General features: G+C 39.9%; 1 pseudogene across 1 annotated transcript; it reads right to left on the bottom strand.

Moving 5' to 3' along the window:
• Window positions 1-411: 411 nt before the first annotated feature.
• LOC308609433 (small ribosomal subunit protein eS1-like) lies at window positions 412-1,235 on the bottom strand (annotated as a pseudogene). The gene has a single exon. The product of its transcript is annotated as a small ribosomal subunit protein eS1-like (transcript).
• Between the last annotated feature and the right edge of the window lie 12,554 nt (window positions 1,236-13,789).

Raw genomic sequence — 13,789 nt, 5'->3', positions numbered from 1 at the left:
TAACAAATAAGAAGAAATTAAACAACACACTCCACTCTGACTTGCTTGAGACCTTTTCTGAGGTGTTTGAGACTTCTCCTTACTATTTAAGAGTCTTCTTGTCAGACTGAGACACTTTTTGACATGTTTAAGATCCTTCCTTCTTTTTGGTCACAAATAAGACTTTTTATTTGTCACCACTAAAAGTCTGAATTTTTTTTTTTTTTCGGTTCGCGGGCCTCTCACTGTTGTGGCCTCTCCCACTGCGGAGCACAGGCTCCGGATGTGCAGGCTCAGCGGCCATGGCTCACGGGCCTAGCCGCTCCGCGGCATGTGGGATCTTCCCGGACCAGGGCACGAACCCGTGTCCCCTGCATCGGCAGGCAGACTCTCAACCAATGCACCACCAAAGAAGCCCTAAAAGTCTGAATTTTAAACAGAGTCTTGGACTGGTGGCTCATATCCATCAGCTTGTTCAACTTTAGGACCTGTCTCATCCCAGTAGACTCTCCAGAACTACTACCATCACAATTAAGCCCCATGACCTTTCCCAATTCAAACGTGGGCTTCTTTAGCATCCTTACTTCTCTAACAAAGACATCATGGAGTGGATAAATACATTGGCAAACCTCTTCTATGTCTTTTCCAATGCTGTCTGGAATCAATTTATTGACCACTTCTTTCAAGTCATCTGTCTACACCTCTAGGGTCATGATTTCCATCATCTTCTTCTGGATTTGGCAGACCTGTTGGTGCTAAGTATAAGAGCTCTTCCAAATCTAATTGTTGCATTTTTTAATAAAATAGACAAAGCAAATAACTTTCAGTAGTCTTGACATTGACAGGAGCTTCAATCACAGGCTGCCATGTTTTGACCATGGAGCATATTTTGTCGCAGGTAAACTCCATGCTATGGAAGTTAGTTAGGCAGTTTTGCCCTGAATATCCTCAGTAATTAGCTTGAGTATTCTAAATGCAACTGCATCATTCTGCAGATCAGCAAGGCTCATTTCAAAAACATGATATCATTTGATTCCTTGAGCTCTCATGACTAGTGTTTTTCCAACATTTCTTATATTGAACACAGCTGGTGCTTTCACATCATACCAGTCTTCCTTAGAAATTGGATCAACCACTTTCTTCTTGGGTCCCTTTTGGCTGCTTTTCATTAGGTGCTTGTTCCTGCCAACTGTCAAGGAGCTGCTCAGAGCCCTTCCTTGGTTTTGAGACTCTCTCTGACTTCTCCATCCTGACATGTTTTTGATCCTTCCCTTCCTATTTGAGACTCTCCCTGACTTGTCTGACCCTCTTCCTAACATACGTGACTGTCTTCCTGGCCTATTTGAGACCCATCATTACATATATATATATATATATATATATATATATATATATATATATATATATATATAAACACTAAGACTTTGCCTGACATCTTTTTTTTTTAACATCTTTATTGGAGTACAATTGCTTTACAATGGTGTTTCAGTTTCTGCTTTATAACAAAGTGAATCAGCTATACATATACATCTGTTCCCATATCTCTTCCCTCTTGCGTCTCCCTCCCTCCCACTCTCCCTATCCCTCCCATCTAGGTGGTCACAAAGCACCGAGCTGATTTCCCTGTGCTATGCGACTACTTCCCACTAGCTATCTATTTTACATTTGGTAGTGTATATATGTCCATGCCACTCTCTCACTTCGTCCCAGCTTACCCTTCCCACTCCCCATGTCCTCAAGTCCATTCTCTATGTCTGTGTCTTTATTCATGTCCCCTAGCAGTGGTCTTAGCTCTTAGCTCTACTTTTTATCTCTTTTATCAATGGGAGGCAAGGAGCAGGAGTCTGTTTATATACTTATAATTGTTATATCTTCTTCTTGGATTGATCCCTTGATCATTATGTAGTGTCCTTCTTTGTCTCTTGTAAAAGTCTTTGTTTTAAAGTCTATTTTGTCTGATATGAGAATTGCTACTCCAGCTTTCTTTTGGTTTCCATTTGCATGGAATATCTTTTTCCATCCCCTCACTTTCAGTCTGTATGTGTCCCTAGGTCTGAAGTGGGTCTCTTGTAGACAGCAAATATATGGGTCTTGTTTTTGTGTCCATTCAGCCAGTCTATGTCTTCTGGTTGGAGCATTTAATCCATTTACATTTAAGGTTGTTATCGATATGCATTTTCCTATTACTATTTTCTTAATTGTTTTGGGTTTGTTATTGTAGGTCTTTTCCTTCTCTTGTGTTTCTTGCCTAGAGAAGCTCCTTTAGCATTTGTTGTAAAGCTGGTTTGGTTATGCTGAATTCTCTTAGCTTTTGCTTGTCTGTAAAAGTTTTAATTTCTCCATCAAATCTAAATGAGATCCTTGCTGGGTAGAGTAATCTTGGTTGTAGGTTTTTCCCTTTCATCACTTTAAATATGTCCTGCTATTCCCTTCTGGCATACAAAGTTTCTGCTGAAAGATCAGCTGTTAACCTTATGGGGATTCCCTTTTATGTTATTTGTTGTTTTCCCTTGCTGCTTTTAATATTTTTTCTTTGTATTTTGTTGCAGTTTTTCAGTCAGAGACGAAAAGGAGCCCAACACACAAGATGTATGTGTTAGAGCACAGTGGTAGAGGGCTGTTGCTCGCTCAGGCAAAACAGCAAAGCCCTCGGTCCACTATGACGTATTTATTTAAGCTTTATCTTACATCTATTATACTTTTTGTAATTAAAAGCATATTTTAAGAGCTAGATGTACTTTACTTATAACTTTATCTAACACAAAGAGCTCTATTTAGCACAGGCTGTGCCTTCCTTGAACATCTAATCAGTGCACCTCCTTATTTCCTTATGTTCCCAATTGTACCAAGGACATGCATGGGTCAGTGCCCAGAACGATCAGTACTGCTTGCAGTCCTGAAACATTCACATGCACCCAGCTTGCTAGGTGAACTGATTCTTGGGTCACGTCTCTTCCCATGTCCTCAGTTACCCTTCTACATATTTAATTTTTGACAGTTTGATCAATATGTGTCTTGGCGTGTTTCTCCTTGGATTTATCCTGTATGGGACTCTCTGTGCTTCCTGGACTTGATTAACTATTTCCTTTCCCATATTAGGGAAGTTTTCAAATATAATCTCTTCTAATATTTTCTCAGTCCCTTTCTTTTTCTCTTCTTCTGGGACCCCTATAATTCGAATGTTGGTCTCCGCCCATGAAGGGGCTTCTAGTGTGTGGAAACCTTTCCTCCTTCACAGCTCCCTCCCACTGGTGCAGGTCCCGTCCCTATTCTTTTGTCTCTGTGTTTTCTTTTTTCTTTTGCCCTACCCAGGTATGTGGGGAGTTTGTGTCAGTGTTTTTCATTAGAATATAGTTTTAGCTGTTGTCTTGGAGAGCCAAAATAATAGTCTTACACAATGGAAAGCAGTTCATTTCTCCTTCGTGTTAACATCTGGGCACATGTGGTCCAGGGCTGCCCTCTCAGTACCATGGTGGTTCCCAGGCTCCTCTGTCTTATGGAATTGCCATGCCCAGGTGGAGCTTTTCCACATGGTCCAAGATGGCTCATTAGCACATCCCTCTTCCGTCTTCCAGCCAAAAAGAAGAGGGAAGAGATAGGGGGTAGCAAACTCTGCCCTTTTAAGGACATGACCCGAAAATTGCACATATCACTTCTCCTCACATATCGTTGGCCAGAATGCAGTCACATGACCATAACTATCTATAAAGAAAGCTGAGTAATGTAGTCTCTATTCTGGGAAGCCATTTTACCTTATTAAACTCAGGTTTCTATTACTACCAAAAAAAAAAGAAAAAGACAAAAAGCTATTGGGGAAAAATTAGCAGTCTCCCATTCTGAAACTTGGAAATTTTTAATTTGGCTTGAAAAGAATTTCCCTCTCTGACAAGAGAAAAAAGTGGAATTTCCCTCCCTTTTCTCCTCCTTAACTTGGTAGCTCCCACAGAATAGTTTTTAATTCTACGCAATGAAAACCAAGGGAAAAAAGGTTGCTGAAAACTGGAGTATTTACTTGTAACCAAAAATGACTTGTACTATCACACTGGTACCTAGCGACCAACCTGAATTTTGTAATTGAGTGTCTGTGCATGCAGCAAGAGCTCAGAACATTTTGAGATGCAGAGCAGGATCAGATCACCATCTGGACCATAAATAATTTATACATTTTAAATACCTGGGAATCACATGGGTCAGGAATAAATAATATACTAAATCTCAGTGAGAAAAAAATTCTTCCAACATTGTGTCTGTGAATCCAATTTAAATCCTAATGACAGTTCTTAGAATTGGATTAAAATTCAGGAAAGGCCCCTAGTGCTTATGTAAAACTAAATGAACATTATTCTTGATTTTTTTAATATACAAAGAATGGCTGATCAAGTTAAGCTTAAATCTCCACAATCCAGTCATAGGACTGTGGCACCAACTGGGATTGAACTCCACATCCAATGCCCTGCCTTTGGGTAAGACTTTGAGGTAAGACTCCCTTATCGGATTCTGACCAAATAGTGACTTTACACACTGGGCCCTGAGTTTGTGCAATATGGTCAATGCTTTAGGGGTTTTTGAGAGTTTGCTGAGGTATCTGATTCTTGAAGAAAGAACACGGCAGAAAGAGATACGGGGGGGCTGGTCTTAGTTGGTGGTGAGGTGAGACAGAGCACTGGGCTACCCCAGATCCTGGGGGTGGAGCACTGGCAGGGGGTAAGGTCAAGCTGGACACTGTCATAAATTCACAACAGAAGCTCTTCCAGGGTGGAACCAGGAGCCTGAAGCCTAGAAATAAACTAGGTTAGGAACTGGCAAGGTAACTTGACCACTGACCTTCACCAAGCACTTGTCAGTGACCTTGGTCAGCCTTTACAGGCCCAACCATCTACCTGCCAGCCACTCTCTGGGCAGTGCCTTAAAGGCCCCGCAGATGAAGCTTCAGCATTATACTCTCTGGGATGGATTTCAATGATGAGTTGGTTGGGCATTTTTCTGTCTTATTGGGAAATGAAGGATCATGTGCAGTCCCCTTGAATTTGAATATGTGTGGACACAAATATGTGTTTTTGAGTACTGAGAATTTTTATTTCAAATATATTGAAAGAGTTCTTTTGGACTTAGATGTTTGTTTTTATCATCTATCACTTTGGATATACATAAAAAGGAAAATTATATTACAAAATAAATCAGTGAAGGTATTCCTGAGGTTTCTTCACACTCAGAACCCCACTTTTCTGAACTTTTTAAACTGAGGTATAGCATACATAAAGTATATAAAGTGCACTACTCCTAAAGTTGATTTTCACTTATATGTGGAATCTAAAAAAAAAAAAAAAAAATACTTGTAGAAGCAGAGGGTAGAATGGCGCTTACCAGGAGCTGGGGGTGGGGGAATGGGAGAGATGTTGTTTAAGGGTACAAACTTGCAACTAGTAGATAAATAAGTCCTGGACACTATACACAGTACAGTGATTATAGATACTAAAATTGTATTATAAACATTAAACTTGCCTAGAGACTAGATCTTAATTGTTCCCAACACTAGAAGAAATGATACTTATGTGACATGTTAGAGGTGTTAACTAATGCTACAATGGCAATCATACCACAATATAAATATATCAATCTATATATTGAACTTATACGATGTTATATGTCAAATATATCTCAATAAATAAATTTATATATATGTAATTGGTGGGAATATAAACTGATACAACCACTTTGGAAAATAGTTTTACAATATGTACTAAAGTTAAACATATTCTTACCAGCAATTCCACTCCTGAGTATATACCCAAGAGAAATTAGTGCATATGTTCACCAAAATACATGTATAAGAACATTCATAGCAGCACTATTCATACTAGTCAACATTGGCAACAACGAAAATGTCCATCAACAGGAGAATGGATAAATACATTGGTGGTATATTCATACAATAGAATAATACACAGCCACGAAAAAGAACAATGACTAAGATACACAATAACATGGGTGAATATCACAGATCCCATGATGAATGAAAGAAACCAGACACAAAACAGTACATACTGTATGATTCCATCTATATCAAGTTCAAGAACAGGGAAAACTGAGAGATTGTGATAAGTCAAAATAATGATTACCTCTTGGAGGTGTTGTTATTAACAAAAGCAATAAAGGCTCATTGTAAAACACAAACAGTGTTGCCAGGGCCTCTCTTCCCCCATGTATCTGCAAAACTAACTTCTCACCTTTAAGTCTTTGTTCAAATGTCACTGAGTCAGCAAGGCCTATCCTGACCACCCTATTATAAACTGCAATCCACACCCCTCAACTCCTGATCCTTTGTACCATATTTTCTTACTTTTTCTATTTTACCTTTTACCTTCTAAAATACTCTAGAATTTAGTTATTATATTTTTGGCTTACTACCTGGTCCCCTCGCTAGAATGTAAGCTCCACATCCAGTGACGAGTCTTTGTGGGGAGTATAAAGACCCAGCCCACTTGCCCCAGTTCAGGGCATCACGATAGGCTTATCCCCACTCCAGAGCTCCCCATGGGATCCACTGAGGCCTTTGTTACAACCACATCCAAACTCAACTTTTCCCTGTGCCCAATCAGGCTTCACTCACTCTCCAAAGGTACTGATTTCTACAGAACTTCCCAGTAAGTTTCCTGCATGTGAATCATAGTCTCAAAAGTCTGTTTCCTGCAGTACCTGAACTGTGACACTGTCATTCCCTGAAACAGAGAACAAGGCAGGATCAGGTACTGGGGAAGAGTCATGAGTTCAGATTTGGACATGTTCCCTTTGAAGCAACTTTGCCATATCTAAGAAATGTCAAGCAGGCAGTTGCATATATGAGAAAAAGAATAGATTTTTTCCCTCAAGCTGTTCATGATATAATCAAGAAGACACGTGCTCCAAAAAAATCCATAATATGAGGTATTATATACATAAGATTACAGATGACGTACTAGAGGGGTTCAGAGATGGTCAGGAAAGATTTCCTGGCAAAGGTGACATTTTTTTAATGTGATCAGTGAAGATGGGAGCAGAGGCAGAGCAATGTGAGCTAGGCCTGAAGATAAAACACTCAGAGCAAACACAGGGAGCAGTAGGCAGTTCAGTTTGAATGGATGTCAGGTGCACAAAGGGGCTTAGAAGGACACAAGGTTAGGAAGTGTATTAACCAGGGTTCTCCAGAGAAACAGAACCAATAGGATATGTATATGTATTGCAAGAGATCTGGTACAAGGAGTTGGCTCATATGATTATGGAGGCTGGCAATTCCAAAATCTACAGGGTGGGCTGGCAGGCTGGAGACCCAGGAGAGCTGATGCTGCAGTTCAAGTCCAAAGGCCAGTAGGCTAGAGACCCAGGAGAGCTGGTAGTGCAGTTCTAGTCTGAAGACCAGCTACTGTAGAGACAGGAAGACCAATGTTGCAGGTGAAGTCTGAAAGCAGTCTACTAGAGAATCCTCTGTTGCTTGGGGGAGGCTGGTTTTGTTGTTCTATTCATGCCTTCTAGTGATTAGATGAGGCCCACCAAATTAGAGAGGGCAATCTGCTTTACTCAAAGTCCACCAATGTAAATGTTAACCTTATCCAAAAACATCCTTACAGAAACACTCAGGATAGTTTGACCAAAGATCTTGGCACCCCATGGACCAGCCAAGTTGACATGTACAGTTAACCATCACAGGGAGGTATGGGCCAGCTGAGGAAAGACCTTGACTGCCAGAGTTTAGGCTGTGGGAACTTCTAAAGGTTTAGAGGCCAGAGGACTGGAATGAGAGAGCCTAGAGGCAGAGAGAGAACTTAGGAGACTACTGTGACCATCTAGGCAAGAGGGAAAACAGGATAATGACAGTGAGCCTGCAGGTCAGTAAGACCTTGAATGCTAGAGATTAGGCTGTGGGAACTTCTAAAGGTTTAGAGGCCAGAGGACTGGAATGAGAACCTAGAGGCAGAGAGAGAACTTAGGAGACTACTGTGACCATTTAGGCAAGAGGGAAAACAGGATAATGACAGTGAGCCTGAAGGGAAGAAACAGAGGCAAGCAATATGGAACTGACAAGACTTGGCAAGTGACCAGTCCTAGGGATGAGGGAAAGTATGCAGAGAATGACTTTGTAGTTTTAAACCTAGGCAACCAGGAGGATGGTGAAGCCACTGAGAGAAATGAAGGGATTGGGAGAGAGAAGATGACTGTCTCCCTGGGGGCTCCTCTGGTTGAGGAGCTTGGGGCATGTTCAGGTTATCAATTGATGTGTAACAAACCACCCAAAAATGGTGACCTAAAACCAATAAAATATTTTGCTCACAAATCTGAGAATGACTGGACTCACATAGCTGTTGTCACTCTGTATAATGATGCACTGTATTAATTTTGTGTTGGTAACAGGAAATTAATTCTTCACATAAGAATTATTAAATGGCTAATGAAAGCAAACATTTCTGCATATTACCTACTGAACGTTTTTTAAATTCAGCACCATTTTTATCTACTGACACTGATTAATTTTAGAGCCTACTTCATTGCCCTAAAAGAAAATTATCTACTGTGTATACCTTTCCAGTGCTCAGAAAGCATTCTGAGTTACAGTATGAAATGTCTAACATGTTTTAAAAGTAGAACTTGGTTGAATGTAAAATGGATGGCTAGTGGGAAGCGGCCACATGGCACAGGGAGATCAGCTCGGTGCTCTGTGACCACCTAGAGGGGTGGGATAGGGAGGGTGGCAGGGAGACGCAAGAGGGAGGGGATATGGGGATATATGTATACATACAGCTGATTCACTTTGTTGTACAGCAGAAACTAACACAAAATTGTAAAGCAATTATACTCCAATAAAGATGTTACATATATATAAAAAATAAGTAGAACTTGGTTGAATTACCTATCTTTTAAATTAATTTTAGATTTCCCTTTGATTGTAGTTTTATTGGATTTTATTAAGTATTCTAGATCTAGTTGAAATTTTAAAAATAACTTTATTGAGTCATAACTTACTACCATAAAGTTCACCCTATTTTTAAGTGTGCAACGCAGTGATCTGTAGTAAATTTATTGAGTTGTGCAGCCATCACCACATACAGTTTTAGAATATTTGTATAATCCCAGCCCCAGGCAACCACTGCCTCTACAGATTTCCCTTTTCTGGACTTTTCATATAAATGGAATTACACAATATATATGTTCTTTTGAGTCTGGCTTCTTTCACTTAGCATGGTGCTGTCAAGGTTCATGCATGTTATAGCATGCATCAATACTTCATTATTTTTATAGCAAAATAATATTCCACTGTATGGATATACCACATTTTGTTTATCTATTCATCAGCGGGTGGATGTTTGGGTTGTTTCCACCTTTGAGCTATTATGAATAATAATAGCTGCTGTGAATATCTACATGTAAGTCTTTGTGTGGACATAAGCTTTCATTTCTCTTGTGTAGATATCTAAGAGTGGAATGGCTGGGTCATATGGTAAATTTATATTTAACTTTTTAAGAAACTACGAAACAATTTTCCAAAGTTATTGTACCATTTTTTCTTACCTACCCCCAGTAGGGTTCCTATTTCTCCACCACATTCTTGCCAGCATTTGTTACCATCTGTCATTTTTATTCTAGCCATCCTAGTGGGCATGAAATTGTATCTCATGGTTTTGATTCACATTTCTGTCATAACAATGATGTTAAGCATTTTTTCATGTGCTTAATTAGCCATTTGTACACTGTCTCTGGTGAAATATCTATTCAAATTCTTTGCTCGTTTTTAATTGGGTTGTTTGTCTTTTTAAAACTGAGTTGTGGGCTTCCCTGGTGGTGCAGTGGTTAAGAATCTGCCTGCCAATGCAGGGGACATGGGTTCGAGCGCTGGTCCGGGAAGATCCCACATGCTGCGGAGCAACTAAGCCCACATGCCACTACTACTGAAGCCCACGCACCTAGAGCCTGTGCTCCACTACAAGAGAAGCCGCCACAATGAGAAGCCCACACACCACAACAAAGAGTAGCCCCTGCTCACCACAACTAGACAAGCCCATGCACACAACAAAGACCCAACGCAGCCAAAAATAAATAAATAAATAAAATTATTTTTTTAAAAATTGAGTTGTAAGAGTTCTTTATTCTGGGTTGAAATTGAATCTAATCAATAACCACCTTTCTAGAGTACAATATGATATTATGTTCCAAATGCCCTAGAACTTTTTGTTTATCCATCCAAGTGGGCATCATGGTGGATACTGTGATGCACCACCTAGATCTTTCTTCTTCTTTTCCAACTTCAAGAGTATGGTCAGCAGACAGCCCTTATATATCAGCCCTCCAGGGTCTGCCTCAGCTGCAGAGAACCACCAGGGTAGCCCACATCCAATGACTGATCAATGCAGGGGTATAAAGATCTGGCCATATCCACCCAGCTCTGGACAACTCTGCAGGGCTATTCTAACTCCAGCACTCCCTGTAGGGTCAGCCAAGTCTGTCACCAGGCTTGCATCAAAGCTTAACTTCTCCCTCTTCCCAGTCCTGCTTTCTTCCCCTCCCCTCCACAAGTGTTGATTTCAAGAGCACTTTTCCCAGCTTCACTGAGATATAACTGACATATAACATTGTGTAATTGAAGGTGTACGATGTGTTGACTTGATATATTTGAATATTGCAAAATGCATATTTTAGCATTTTAGCATTAGCCAACACCTCCAATCTATCACATAATTACTACTTCTTTGTTGTGGTGAAAACATTTAAGATCTACTCTCCTAGCAACATTCAAATATATAATACAATATTATTAGCTCTAATCATCATGCTGTACATTAGATCCCAGAACTTGTTAATCTTATAACTGGAAGTTTATACCCTTTGACTAACATCTCCCCATTTCTCCCATCCCCAGCCCCTGGTAACCACCATTCTACTCTCTGTTTCTCTGAGTTCAGCCTTTTTTTTTTTTTTTTTAACATCTTTATTGCAGTATAATTGCTTTACGATGGTGTGTTAGTTTCTGCTTTATAACAAAGTGAATCAGTTATACATATACATATATCCCCACATCTCTTCCCTCTTTCATCTCTTCAGCTTTCTCAGATTCCACCGATAAGTGATATCACACAGTATTTGTCTTTCTCTGTCTGACTTATTTCACTTAGCATAATGCCCTCAAGGTTAATCCAAGTTTCACAAATGACAGGATTTCCTTCTTTCTCATGGCTGAATAATATGTGTGTGTATGCGTGCGTGTATCACATCTTTATCCATTCATCCATTAAGGGATACTTAGGTTGTTTCCATATCTTGGCTAATGTGAATAATGCTGCAATGAACATAGGAGTGGAGATATCTTTTTGAGATACAAATTTCATCTCCTTAGGGGATATGCAGAAGTAGGATTGCTGGTTCATATGGTAGTTCTATTTTTAGTTTTTTGAAGAACCTCCATACTGCTTTTCAAAACGGCTATACCAATTTACATTCCCACCAACAGTACACGAGGGTTTCCTTTGCTCCACATCCTCACCAACTCTTATCTCTTGTTTTCTTGATAAAAGCCATTCTAATGGGTGTGAGGTGATATCTCACTGTGATTTTGATTTACATTTCCCTGATAATTAATGATGTCAAGCACCTTTTCATATGTCTGTTGGCCTTTTTTATGTCTTCTTTCAAAAAATGTCTATTCAGGTCCTTTGCCCATTTTTTAATTGGACTATTTTGGTTTTTGCTACTGAGTTGTGTGAGTTCTTTATGTATTTTTTATATTAACCCCTATCAGATCTATGATTTGCAAATATTTTCTTCCATTCCGTAGGTTGCCTTCTCATTTTGTTGATTGTTTCTTTGGCTGTGTAGAAGCTTTTTAGGTTGCTGTAGTCCCACTTATTTACTTTTTATTTTGTTGCTTGAGCTTTTGGTATCATATCCAGGAAATCACTGCCAAGACCAATGTCAAGGAGCTTTTTCCCTAAGTTTTCCTCCAGGAGTTTTACAGTTTTAGGTCTTATGTTTAAGTCTTTAATCCATTTTGAGTTAATTTTTGTTAGTGGTGTAAGATGGGGATCCAATTTCATTCTTCTACATGTGGTTATCCAGTTTTCCCAATACCATTTGTTGAAAAACTATTCTTTCCCCATAGAGTATTCTTGGCTCCCTTGTCAAATATTAGTTGACCATACATGTGTGAGTCTATTTCCAGGCTCTCAATTTTGTTGCATCGGTCTATGTGTCTATTTTTACAGCAGTACCATACTGTTTTGATTACTATAGCTTTATAGTATAATTTGAAATCAGGGAATACGATGCCTCCAACTTTGTTCTTCTCTCTCACAATTGCTTTGGCTATTGGGGATCTTTTGTGGCTCCATCTTTCATACAAATTTTAGGATTTTTTTTTTTTTTTGGCCATGCTACACAGCATGTGCGATCTTAGTTCCCCGACCAAGGATCAAACCCACACCCCCTGCATTGAAAGCATACAGTCTTCACCACTGGACTGCCAGGGAAGTCCCAGGATTGTTTTTTTCTATTTCTGTGAAAAATGCCATTGGAATTTTGATAGAGATTGCACTGAATCTACAGATTGCTTTGGGTAGTATGGACATTTTAACAATATTAATTCTTCCAATCCATGAGTACAGAATCTTTCTATTTATTTGTGTCTTCTTCAATTTCTTTCATCAAAGTCTTATAGATTTCAGTATACAGATCTTTCAACCCCCTGGTTAAATTTATTCCTAAGTATTTTACAGTTTTGATGCTATTATGAACGGGATTTTTTTTTCTTTTTCAGATGTTTTCTTGTTAGTATATAAAAACCCAACTGTTTTCTGTGTGTCGACTTTGTATCCTGCAACTTTCCTGAATCTGTTGATTAGTGCCAGCAGTTTTTTGTGGGGTCTTTAGGATTTTCTATATATAAGATAATATCATCTGCACACAAAGACAATTTTACTTCTTCCCTTTTGTCTTGGATACCTTTTATCTCTTTTGCTTGCCTAATTGCCAAGAGCACTTCTTAATTAACATCCTACACACTAAACTCCATCTCAGAATCAGCTCCCTGGAGCCAACCTCCAACAGGCAGCTTTCATTTCAACTCCTCAGAGATTGGCACATGCACACACATACCCATGCACACATACTATCACTTGATTGGCCCAGAAGTGAGCACCCGACACAAGATGGATGAATCAGAGCCCTTCCCTGGGAGTACTGACCCTGGGAATCTAAGAGACTAAGTTGCTGCCCTTCTCTGGTGCAAACCTGGAAAATAGGAAGGTAGGAAAGAGTAACACAGGGACTTCCCTGGTGACTCAGTGGTTAAGAATCTGCCTGCCAATGCAGGGGACACAGGTTCAAGTCCTGGTCCGGGAAGATTCCACATGCTGCGGAGCAACTAAGCCTGTGCACCACAACTGCTGAGCCTGCACTCTAGAGCCTGCAAGCCACAACTACTGAGCCCATGTGCCACAACTACTGAAGCCCACGTGCCTAGAGACCATGCTCCACAAGAGAAAACACTGCAATGAGAAGCCCATGCACCGCAAGGAAGAGTAGCCCCTGCTCGCCGCAACTAGAGAAAGCCTACGCATAGCAATGAAGACCCAATGTAGCCAAAAATAAATAAATTTTTAAATAAAAGGACTAACACAGTATGTCTGGTTGCTCACTCCTTGCGTGTCTCCAAGGGAACCTTGGAGATGTCAAGCATTGCCCAGCACCTGGGAACGTAGATTTTTTATGTTAATGATTGATGATTTCGTTGTGTACACCTGGAGCAATGAACCATGCTGTACCAGCCTGTCAGGATTGCTTTGCACAAACA

The sequence above is a fragment of the Mesoplodon bidens genome (assembly GCF_964165515.1).
Source record: "Mesoplodon bidens genome assembly, chromosome: X".
NCBI lineage: Eukaryota > Metazoa > Chordata > Mammalia > Artiodactyla > Ziphiidae > Mesoplodon > Mesoplodon bidens.
The sequence above is the reverse complement of the archived record's forward strand: the minus strand, read 5'-3'. Positions and strand labels throughout refer to the sequence as shown.